The 12,334-nt window shown below is 30.6% G+C and overlaps 1 long non-coding RNA gene across 1 annotated transcript; it reads left to right on the plus strand.

Annotated features, from left to right (window-relative positions):
* Positions 1 to 8,904: 8,904 nt before the first annotated feature.
* On the plus strand, positions 8,905 to 11,735 carry LOC140859249 (uncharacterized). The gene is made up of 3 exons (XR_012142835.1): positions 8,905 to 9,431; positions 9,543 to 9,611; positions 11,556 to 11,735. It is a non-coding gene; the product is annotated as an uncharacterized lncRNA (long non-coding RNA).
* The last annotated feature ends 599 nt before the right edge of the window (positions 11,736 to 12,334 follow it).

Below are 12,334 nucleotides of genomic sequence, written 5' to 3' on the forward strand. Positions count from 1 at the left end.
AAGTGAGTCATGATGTCAAGAAGTAATGTCACAAAAGAATTCTTTGTTAGCAAAATGTCACAAAAAAGAAAAAGAAAAAAATCAAATCCAATTGCATCCCTACACCTCTTTATTAATTCTCTATGGTCTTGCAAAGTATGTCATTTGCCTGATTTAGATCGCCGTGTAAAAAAATATTATTTCCATTGAAAGCTAAGTTTACTACAAGTTAAGACTTTGAAATCTACAAATGGCTCCATAATCACTTCTCAGTAAATCTGTTAGATATTTTATCTATATTATGGCTGAACATTTGTTGTGGTATAGAAGGGAGGTATCATTAGTCTCATATTAACTGTGAGTCAAGAAAGGCTCTGATTTATATAGGAAGAAACTATTCACCTCACGTAAGGGATCTTTTGGATCGAAATTTAGAGGGGCAAAATCGTAAGGCCAGTAGATTAGTGTGAATAGCATCTTAGGTGCCAAGCTATGAACCCTTGATCATAACAGTGGTGTATTAGATAGAGAACCACCCCGGCGACTGTGGGGCACCTTCGATCCGTACACAAACTCTCTCTTGATTAGAAGGTTATGTTGTGATGTAGGAGAGAAGACATCATTAGTTCCACATTAGTTGAGTCAAGAAAAATTCTGATTTATATAGGAAGGAACTATTTATCCCTTGTAAGGCATTTTTTGAATCGAAATATAGAAGGACAAAATCGTGAAACTAATAAGCCAGAGTGGATAATACCTCACGTGCCAAACTATGAGCCTCTGTTCACAATAATATTAATCTCAATGTCTAATACCATTTTATGTTTAATTCTTCTCCACTTAAAACTTTAATGTTGTCTTTTGATTACGAAGGCCATTTCATTATCCCTGCTCCTGTATAAACTTGCAGAGAGCAATATATAAAACAAGAACATGTACATGCTAAACATCACCATCAAATGCCATTAAAACAAAGATCAAATATTTTCTTACAAATGCCAAAAACCTGATCCATACCAAGTTTAATCCAAGTCTTTTATGCTTAGTTGGATGTGGCAGACTGCAATTGTTTGGTGCGCAAATGTGATATGCCCCTCGCCTTTAACTTTTTCTAGTTGGAGAGCCGCTGTCAAAAACGTGCCACCCTTTACGCCAAGGTGGTGCCTTTTGGGGTCCACCTTATTTTGTGTGGATCCACCCAACAATATTATATTTGGACCACCATGGCACCAACTACTAACAACGACAGGTTAGCTGATTTACCTTGGCAAATTTCCACATATATGATTATATGCACCCACCTGTGTCGCAATGATAAGTTATTTTAGCCAGCTTCCTTACAAGAATAGCATTTAGTATTGAACGGCTAGGTGACAATTCTCCAATGGCGTGGAATCAACAAACTATCATAGCTTGCTTCCATGAGCAGAAGCTAATGGAGCCTTAATATATATGCTTAGTTTCTTATAGTGATCCATGAGGATCTAATTTATGATGATCGTTATCCATGTGTTATAAATAAAATAACAAATGAAATGTTGACATAAGGTTCTCCTAGTTTTAGAGTTTGGATACAAAACATTATTTATGATATTGATGTAGATGGGAGGAAATTTAGCTGGAAAATGAGGAAAAGCAAGATTTGAACCTAAACCATTAGTACTGCTTCTAATGACTGCAACAACTACAATAATTGGCACCCTCAACATTGCTACAACAATATTGCAAACTCTCATAGTGATTTCTAATAGTCATTACAGTACTCATATTCTATGAAATATTTTTTTGGTATTCTTTTTGGCTGCATATGGTTGGGGATGAGAAAGTAGGTATACTAGATTGCCACGAGTTACGTTAATTTTTGTCTGGCATCAATTTTAAATAGTAAGAGATATGCTTTGTAATAAATTTTGAATGATGATTTTTTTTCCTAGAAAATAAAAAGAAAAAGAAGAGAATCTTTATCCTGAGAAATAGCTTATGACAGCTTTTTTTTTAAGAAATGGTTATACATGTCATAAATAAGTTTGATCAGCCAACCTATTCCAAAGTTATGCATCCTTCCCAAATGCTATTTGATAGGTACAAGACTTACTCCAAGCCTTACGCCTACCTTTGCTTCAATCAAATGCAGCCTTTGAAATTAGATATGGTGATGGATTGTGACCCCAAGTGGGTGGAGTTAGGTTCAACTTCAGCTAATTTAGCCTGAGCTTGCTTCAAGTTCACAAACTGAACATAGATCATCATTTCACAAATCTAGGTTGGTCTTGGTCCTTTTTCAAACAAGATGAAGGCGATCTTTTAAAGTACATGAATTCTGTACGGATTCTCTTCGGTCTAACTGGGTTGGGTCCATTTATTTTTGTGATTTTGCATCAAAAACTACATCTTGTACCCCTGATCTGAATCGCATTTATATTGCAAGGCATAATTTTGTCCCCATGTCACAAGCTCCAATGCTTGCTTTCTGCTACATGACCTATATATAATCACGTAAATTTGAAATCCAAAGGGAAGGGAAACATGGCTAAAACCTACAACTCTTCAATGAGGACCTATGCTGACAGACTTGTTTGTCTTGGGCATACTACTAATAAAGATGTGTACGTTTGGAAAGCTCAAAATTTGCCTCCGCACAAGCATCTTCCAGTAGGCCCGATACAAAGCATATATATATATATATATAATTTCAACACTATTATAATGTCCACAAACTCATGCTTTGGACATAATAGAGGTACTTAAGACTTTTAGACATCATTTATTATAACAAGGGAAGATGCCCTGGTTATTACATACTCCAAAAAGCCAGGGAGGCATGGAATCCGGGAATAAGTTTACGATTACTTGTGATAGCCAACTAAAGGGGAGTTCCTACTCATTCTCATTTCTAATCTTGAGTCCAACTCCCTCCAATTAAATATATCCTAAAAACTTGTTCTGTTATAGGTAAATATTATGAGAAAATTGGTCAATCTTTTTATTGACCAATTTATTCATGTTCTTATATTTTTCAAGATGGCTAAATTATTTTTTCATAAATAGCATTTATCTATGAAATGAGAGAAAATCTTACCCATTTAGGGGGTGATTAAATCATTTTTTCATCAACTTAAAAAATAATCTTTTTAATTCATTCCTAATATACTCTTAACTTTATAATAATAATAATATAATATATTATTATATATAATAATATTTATATAATATATTATTATAATATAATATACTATATTATATTTTAATATAGTATATTATAATATAATATAGAATATTATATTATAATATTATAATATATTATTATAATAAAAATATAATATATTATTATATATTAATGTATTATAATATAATATGTTTATATATAATAATATATACTAGTATAATATAATACATTATATAACATTATTATATAATAATATAGTATAATATATTATATTATATTTATATAAGATATTATTATAATATATTATAATATTATAATATATTATAGTATATTATAATAATAATATATAATATTATTATATTATTATAATATATTATAATATACCAATTGGTCTCTAAGATCGGTACGAGGTATTTTGGTACTTAAAAGTAAGAATTATTCGATAAAAAATTTTGAATAATAAATTGAATAAAATTACAGAACAAGAAGAAAATAAGCAGTGATATTGTAGAATAAAAGAGGGACAGTAATATTATTATGAATGCCTCACCCTAGGATAATCGTTCAGTATGGCCAACTTTCTTCACTCACAACCATATCAGGATAACCTTACAGGATGAGTCTAGAAAAGACAGCAAATCTCCAAACAGAAACTATATCAAATATAGGACCAAAAAAATGATAAAAGATGTAGGACCAAAAAATCCTAGCTCGTTACAGAAGATTGAAATATAGATAAAAGCATAAATAACTTTGTATCGTATGATGATTGGTAGCATAGCTTCTTAGTACTTAAACTTCTTCAAATATGCGGCTTCACTCTGAAATAATTGAAATTTGTAAAGTAAGATAAAGAAAATAAAATATATTGAAAAGATAAAATTTTATTGAAAATATTTTTTTTCACACCCAGAATTTGAAAATGCAGGAAGATAGGAGGTTACAAAGTGATTGAGGGTTACAAAGATTGGAGGAAATAAAGATTGGAGTTGTGGTTGGAGGAGAGATCACAAAGGTGATTGAGGGTTACAAGGTTTGAAGGTGGACATTAGTGATGCCTCTTGAGGTTGAAGTATTGCACTTTTATAGATTTTTGAATCGAACTTTATTCAATCTTAAGTCCAAAAGAATCTGCTTTTGACTTATTAATATGATGTCTTATCTTTGTCCGGAATCTATTTTTAGTTGATTGATATCTATTTTTGACTGATTGATATGGTATCTTATTTCAGTTTAGAATCTAATTTTGGCTGATTGATATGGTGTCTTATCTACTTTTTATCTGATTGATATGGTGTCTTGTCTTTGTTTGGAATCTATTTTTGGCTAATTGATATCCGTTTTTGGCTGATTGATGTGGTGTCTTATCTTTGTATGGAATTTACTTTTAGCTAATTGATATAGTGTCATATCTACTTTTTATTTGATTATTATTTGCTGAACTGATTTAGCTAAATGGGTAGAAAAATGCCTAAACAATCATCTTCATTAAGAAAAGCATAGCCTGTAAAAGATTGGCTTGATTGGCTATGAGTATTTTTATCTTCTTCTTTTTCTGGTTCACTTTTCAATTCAAAAAGTATCTCTAATAGTAATTTTTTGTATTCTAATTTTAATTTGGTTGAAGCTAATTTGGAATTGGTAGTAGCTTTGTATTGGAGGAATTTTATAGCAGCTGGTTCTGTTGCTACAAATGAATACTGGGGATGATTGGCAAACCACTAGAGAACATTTGGCTTGAGTGCTCTTTTAGGATCAAAACCTTGCCATCATTTGACTTTACATTTTCTTTCCAAAATTGATGAAGTTGGATGCTGGATGAATGTATATTCCCAACAAATGATCCAGGCTAATACAAATTTAGAGAAAAACTTCAAGAGGATTGAAAATTTTTGATCTCTACCAAGTAGAAATATTTTTTGAGTATAGGTTTCAAGGCCTTCTTGGACTGCTGCTGGTAAGATTTCATGGATAGGACCATAATAATCTTGCCAGATTGAAAACCAATATAAAAAATGATAATTAACCCCTCTTTTAAAGTAGAATAGCCAGGAGCGTTTGAGCATAGGATTTTGGAAGAGGAAAGCTATAAATCAGGTATTCTGATAATCCCCATAATTGTAAGATTGGGGTTTGAAGGTTTGAGAGAATTTTCTAGTTTTGCTTGGATTATCCCTCCATGCAGATGGGGATAATACCTAAAGGATTTGGACTATAGAGTGGATAATAATGGAAGGATTAGTTTTATCAAGATAATGCTTGAAGGTCATAGAATCTGTATCAACTAGGATAAATTCATAAAATTTTTGAGTTCTCTCAAAATCCTTTGGTTGGTAATACTAGGAAGGAGGAAATATTTTTTGGGCTACCAACTAAAGTTCTTTTGCAGAATACTCATCCTCAATAATAAAAATATCTTGTATCGCTTTTTTATCAAAATATTTAGAAAAAGATTATTTGAAAAAAAATCTTTTGAAGTGGTGTCGAGTTGAAAGTCTCAACTTTGTTTTAAATTGATTTGCTATATGATTTTGTTTTGCACTTCCTCTACAGCTTTTTGGAAAATTTTGAGACTCAGCAGATCGGGATTGGTCCTGGTTAATTCAACCATTTGTTTTGGTGTCATGGTTGCATGCTATTGTTGTTGTTCTTCTTCTTAAGTAACTGCTTCATACCATGTTAGTTTCTTGAGAGAAGGTTGGGTTAATGGTAAGGTTGATGATTGGGAGAAAATTGATGGGTCTTGAGTTTGACTTGAAAAATCTTTTTGGGCATAGAAGGACTTGGTCTACTTTTGAGTAATAGAAAAAATAGCTAAAGATTTCTTAGGTGGCATTGGATGAAATATCCTACAAAAATTTTTGTGATAAAAAATCAGACACTGAATTATCAGTACCCTTAATATATTCAATTTCAAAATCAAAAATAAATAAAAGAGCCCGCCATCTTGCAAAAATATGTTTTGAGGCTAAATTTTCTATATCTTTTTGTAAAACATATTTAGCAGCTTTACAATCTGCTCTTATCAAGAATTGTTGGTTTAATAAATCATTTTGAAATTTTAAAATACATAAAACTATCACTAAAACTTCTCTTTTTATTGTAGAATATTTTTGTTGAGCTTGATTCCATTTTCCTAAAGTAAATTGGACAAGCTATTCAGTATTATTTTTTTTTGTTTTAAAATTTCTCAATATCCTATGTTTGAAGCATCTATTTTTACTATTTTGAAAGCAGTAGGATTAGCTATATGGAGCCAAGATAAAATTTTAATTTATTTTTTAATAATCTGGATAGTCTTAGTGTATTCTTGAGTCTACTGTGGAGATTTTAGTCTAAGTCTTTCATATAAGGGTTTGGCTATGATATCTATATTTTTATAAAATCTTGAAACATAATTAAGGCTTCCCAAGAATCTTTGCAATTGTTTCTTATCTATTGTTTGGTCAGAAAATTTATCTATAAAGTCTATTGACCTTTATATTGGAATAATTGATCCTTGACTAATTTGATGTCCTAAAAATCGGATAGTGGTTTGGAATAGAGATATTTTTGTTTTGGATAACTCCAAGCCATTTCTTTGAATGATACTTACGAGGGGTTGGAGATGTTTAAAATGTTGTTCAATAGAGGAAGAGAATACTAATATGTCATCAATGTATATAATAGTATATTGAGTATAAGAAAAATATCATTCATGACCCTTTGAAATTCTGAAAGAGCATTTTTGAGGTCGAATGGCATTACATGCCACTCATACTATCCAAATAGGACAGTAAATGCTATTTTATATCTTTTCTTTTCATTAATCTGGATTTGTCAGAATTCAAATTTTAGATCAAATTTTGAAAATATCTTGGCATCATATATTCTTCCTAATAGTTTCTTTTGATTGAGTATAGGATACCTTATCCATTTTAGGACTTTGTTGAAAGGTTTGTAGTTAATTACTAGTTTAGATGCCCCTCTTTCTAATTTAGCATTTTTTTGTACATAGAATGCTGCACAACTCCAAGGGGATCTACTTTTCCTTATTATTATTTTTTGATAAAAGTTCTTTAATTTTGATTTTATATAATTCAAGTAACTGTTTATTCATTTAGATTGGTCTTGCTTTGGTTGAAATTTGACTTTTTTTTAAATTTTTCTTATACAGTAATTCTACTATATTTTTTTTCCTTCGCCAAAAGGTATTTCATAAATCTGAGCAAATAGTATGTTCAAATCTTTATTTGATTTATGTAATCTTTTGTATTATGCTTTGATTTCGTAATTATTCTTCAATCTTTTTGTATTCATATTTCTATTTTAAAAAATTCATTTGATTCTACTTTCTATTAATATATTGAATAATAAATATGAATATAGTAATTGCTTGGACAGATATTTGGTAAGGGATTTGGATAAATTCAAATACTATCTTCTATCCTTCCAGGTTTATCACGCTTCAAATCCAGTATCCAAATCGGACACATGATGGCCGCATACTCTTTAGAACAAGATTCTAAAGAATATCCTATCACACTCTGAATCCAGTATCCAGATTAGGCATGTGATGCCGCATACTCTTTAAAGCAAGTCCTAAAGAATATATAAGACCTGTCTTTTTCTCAGTTCATCAATCCATCTCAGACAGTGGTGAAAACAAATCCAATAAATTTTATTCATTAATATCTCATAACAATCAAGATCAAAATATTCATTTAAAAACAAACTAAACGAAATCTTCTAAAATTCTATGCTCCTTACTATTCGATTCCAAGCCCAATAGAATCTTCTGAATCTGAAAAAAAAAAAAGAAAAGAGAGGATGAACTTTACAGACTCAGTAAGTTACTAATATCTCTGAAGGATCAAGCATAATTAATTTTTAAAATATAATAATATAACAGTAATATATAACAAAATATTTTTTTTAAAAATATATCATAGAAATTAATAAATATAATAAGATACATCAGTATGTGCCAGTAATCAGCTCCAACTGACTAGGTCCGAAAGAACTAGCTCTACCAGTAATCAGCCCTGACAGGCTAGGTCTGAAAGAAATATATTTCTGATATGTGGCCAACAATCAGTCTTGTTGGCTAGACCCGAATCATAGTCAACTAGAGAGTTTTTCTCATAATTTTATAGTAACCAATTTCTTATACATCATCAAATCAGTTTTTATAATAATATCAAACCAGACTTTCTACACCTCATTTTCAAAAATAAGAGAATAATTTTATTCAAGAATTATATAAGAAACATGGATAATTTAAAGATCATGCAATTATTAAAATCAAAAAATCATCTCCTTTCAAGTTCAAAATCATGTAGAGTTGATGCCATACTTGATCCAATATTTTAAATTATTTTTCATAAATACATAATTTCAAACTTTAATAATTTTTAAATATTTTATATACAAAAATTTAAATTTTTTTAAATATATAAATATGTAAGAAATAAACCCAAAAATAAAAGGAAACTTACATAAGTAAAATTCAAAAGTCATAATTTTTGGCACATGGCTTGATCCTTAGATCCATGCTCTACTCAATCTAGATGATCAAAATTCTAGATCAGATCTAATTCATTGATAAAAAATTAATTAATTAGACTCGATTTAGTAAATCAGTATAGGTATAAATAAAAGAATAATCAAGATCCGATCTATTTGATCTGCTCAACTAATCTAAAAAAAAGAGATGCTCGGCTTATATCGTGATGTGGGTCGGATTATGGGATGAATTTAAATGGCTCGGATCCATTTTCTTTACTTCTCTCTCTCTCTCTCTCTTCTTCATTTTTTTTTTCTATCCTTTTACTTTTTTCTTCTCTTGTCTCTCATATCTCTCTCTTCTCTTTCTTTCCCCCTTTCTTTCTTCTCTTTCTCAAGCTGAATCGATGGCTTTCTTTAAGAAAAATAGTATGAAGAAGGAGGGGTGTGGTTGGTGATGGCCCACGGCCAAAATGATTGAGTGGTGGTGGCTGGAGCATCGACAGCGGCAAAAAATTTCAATCGTAAGAAATACACAAAACAGGCAAAGAAAATTGAGAATCCAAGGCTTTTAAGAGGAGTAATGATAGCGATGCTTGGCTATAGTGGCTCCATGGCTACCGGAGGTGAGGAAGGAGGAGAAAGACAATGGAGGATTTGGTGATGGAAATCAATCGAGAGGTAGAGGGTTTATATAGAAGAGGATTAGAAGGGATTGAATTTTACTGCTCCTCGGATAAAGCCAGATTCCCCCGGCATGAATAACCCAAACTCCTCCCCACCGACGTACGACTCCTATTAGGTAACACATGGCCCTTATCCTCTCCCCCTGGCCGCGGATTAATAGGAGATATGGTTCTCCTATTTCACCCAAACTCTCCTCTTCACCATGTTTCTTCATTTTTTTCATCAGTTTCAATGAAGTCGGCAAAGGATGCTAGCTTCAAGGTGAACCGGGTTCAAAGGGACTAGTTCTCATAAGGTTTGTTCTTATTCCTTCATGGTCTACTTGGAAGGGTTTGATTAGGTTGAGGAAAGGAGTTCCTAATATTATTGCTTGGCTTAGATTTTAAACTAGAATAAAGATAGTTTTTAAACATATTTATTGATTATATATGTATGTGTTTGATAGTTTATAGTTGATTTTCAATTTTGATCCACTTGCTATGCTTAGTTTTTCCTTAGTTTTCTCAAAATATTTAGTCAGAATTAGTCCTCCTTGTATACTGTTCATATTAACACCACTATCAATTAATGCTATCATTTCTTATTTATATTCTTGCCCTATTAATATTAAGACTTTTACATACCATTTTTGAACTATAACTCTAGAGATTTCTTCTAAGAAGATTTCTTCTTCTTCCTATTCAATTTGTTCATTATTGTTTTGCTGATAGATTTGGGCTTTTATTTAGGCTATTTTTCTTTTTATTTGATTAATTTTCTTTTATAGATCTTGTAAGTTAGCGGTTCTTCTTCTTATAGGTCAAATGTTACTAAAATTTTGCTCAGATTATAAACATTCCTTGGAGGAGGTTTTCTTTCCTCTTTTATTATTGTTCCTCTAAGTTTGAGAAGATATTCTTTTCTTAATTCTGGGTTATCAATTTTATCTATAAATTCTAATAATAAGTTTTGTTTGCTTGTTATTACACAGACTTTTTTTGTGGAAAGCTCATCTTCATATTCATTTTTTATCCTTCTGAGATTTCTTCAAAATCACTAATTTCTTCTTTATTTTTTGAGTCTATGAGAAGGATTTCTAACTATTTTTTAAGAGATTCTTGTGGGTTGAGTTCATCAATTTCTATGTTATTTATTTTTATTTTTACTTTACATTTATTCTTCATGTGTCCTAGTCTTCCACACTTATAGCAAACCGGCATTCTATTTTTCTTTATATATATATTTTTAAATATTATTTTGGGTTGTAAGTCTTGGATGTTTTTGAAAATTCTTTTCTTTTAATGTTCGATTTCTTATAGCTTTTGCAAGAATTTTTAAACATTTTCCTTTTATCTTTTGTGGATTTTATGGGATTATATCCAAATTACTCACAAAAAGTTCTCAATTCTTTTTTAGTAGTTATTTGTTCCTTTTTCATTTGTTGTTTTAGTTTTAAGTCATTGCAAAGTTATAATCCTTCATTATTAATTATGCTAGTCAATTCTGCATATATTAGTTTGTTATATGAGATTTTTTTCTTTATTTTATTCTCTTAGTTTTGTTCGTATTTTTCTGCAAAGACTAAAATAAATCCTGAGATAAATTTTTCCTTCCAAAATACTTGGTTACAATATGTTCTAGTCATCACCTTAGTCAAAAAAGTATCTTTATACCATTTAAAATCTTGTAATTCTTTGCACCTTAGGTTGGTTAAGATTTCTGCCATTCTATCTTTTAATTTTAAAGGATCTCCTAAAAAATATTTAGCTATTGCAAAATTGATACAGCATCTTGTATCTCTAATCCTTGTTCGTCTTTTATACTTTGTCTTTCATTATTTGTCTTAATTGCTGATAGAGTTTTTTCTCTATCATGGTTTCTAGATAATGATCCCACCATCCCTTCGGTTGCCCAGTGAAATCGGCAACTAAGATTTGGGCTATGGCATGATCAAAAATATTTTGTTTAGTTTTGTATGTTGTTCCTACCATGGTTATTTGTCATAATAAATTAAGAATATAGTATTCAATCATTTCGTCTATATTCCATTCATATATGCTATGAGCTGAATACTAGGCTCGTCTAAATTGAGATTTTTATTCTAGTATCATATCAGGCATTGTTGGTCTAGGATAGTAAAATTTTGTTGAATTCCATTGCTTATTTATTTATAGTTCTTGTTCTGTTTTACTATCACTCAAGTTATTTAGGGATTCATTAAGTCTTATGATAGCCATTAATTTTCTTTTAACACTAGCAGGTGTCCTTTCTGGAGTATCTAGGTTTAAAGGGGTTGCTGCTGCTTCTATGAAAGTTAATCTTTTATTTATTTCTTCCATAAAATTGGGGGTTGCTAGTTAAGATGTGTATTTTTGATGAATTTCATGTGGTTTGAAGACTGGAGTGTTATCTTCAATTATTCCTTAGTTTTGTTGTTGGACTAACTGTTCAATTTTGATCAACTAATGTCTTATAGTTTTAAGATTTTAATTTGTGAAATTATTTTGCTCTATTATGTTTTTAATATCTCTTCTTGTAGCCGGTTCTAAGGGATCTACCTTGATTGCTTCATTACGCAGCGATCTAAATCAGGCAAATGGCATGCTTTGCAAGACCATAGAGAATTAATAAAGAGGTGTAGGAATGCAATTGGATTTGATTTTTTTTTTTTTTGGTGACATTTTGCTAACAAAGAATTCTTTTGTGACATTACTTCTTGACATCATGACTCACTTTTCCAAATAAATGGCACTTTTTGTTAGCACTAGCAGCGCTTAAAAGGTATTGGAGCACATAAAAATCAGGTCAAGAATGATGATAGATCCCGTAGGACTTAATTTTTCAGATAATATAAACAAACTCATTTTAGTATCTATTCTGACATCATGGCATCACTTTATGATGTAAATACACTTCTTGCTACCACAATTCGCACTTAGCAAGCATATGAGGTAGGATGAAAAATAGTGTCCAACCGTTTTGATAGAGGTCATCATCTGACATTAAACTCTTCAACATTTTGACTCTTAAGACTGGACT

Source organism: Elaeis guineensis, chromosome 7 (genome assembly GCF_000442705.2).
Source record: "Elaeis guineensis isolate ETL-2024a chromosome 7, EG11, whole genome shotgun sequence".
NCBI lineage: Eukaryota > Viridiplantae > Streptophyta > Magnoliopsida > Arecales > Arecaceae > Elaeis > Elaeis guineensis.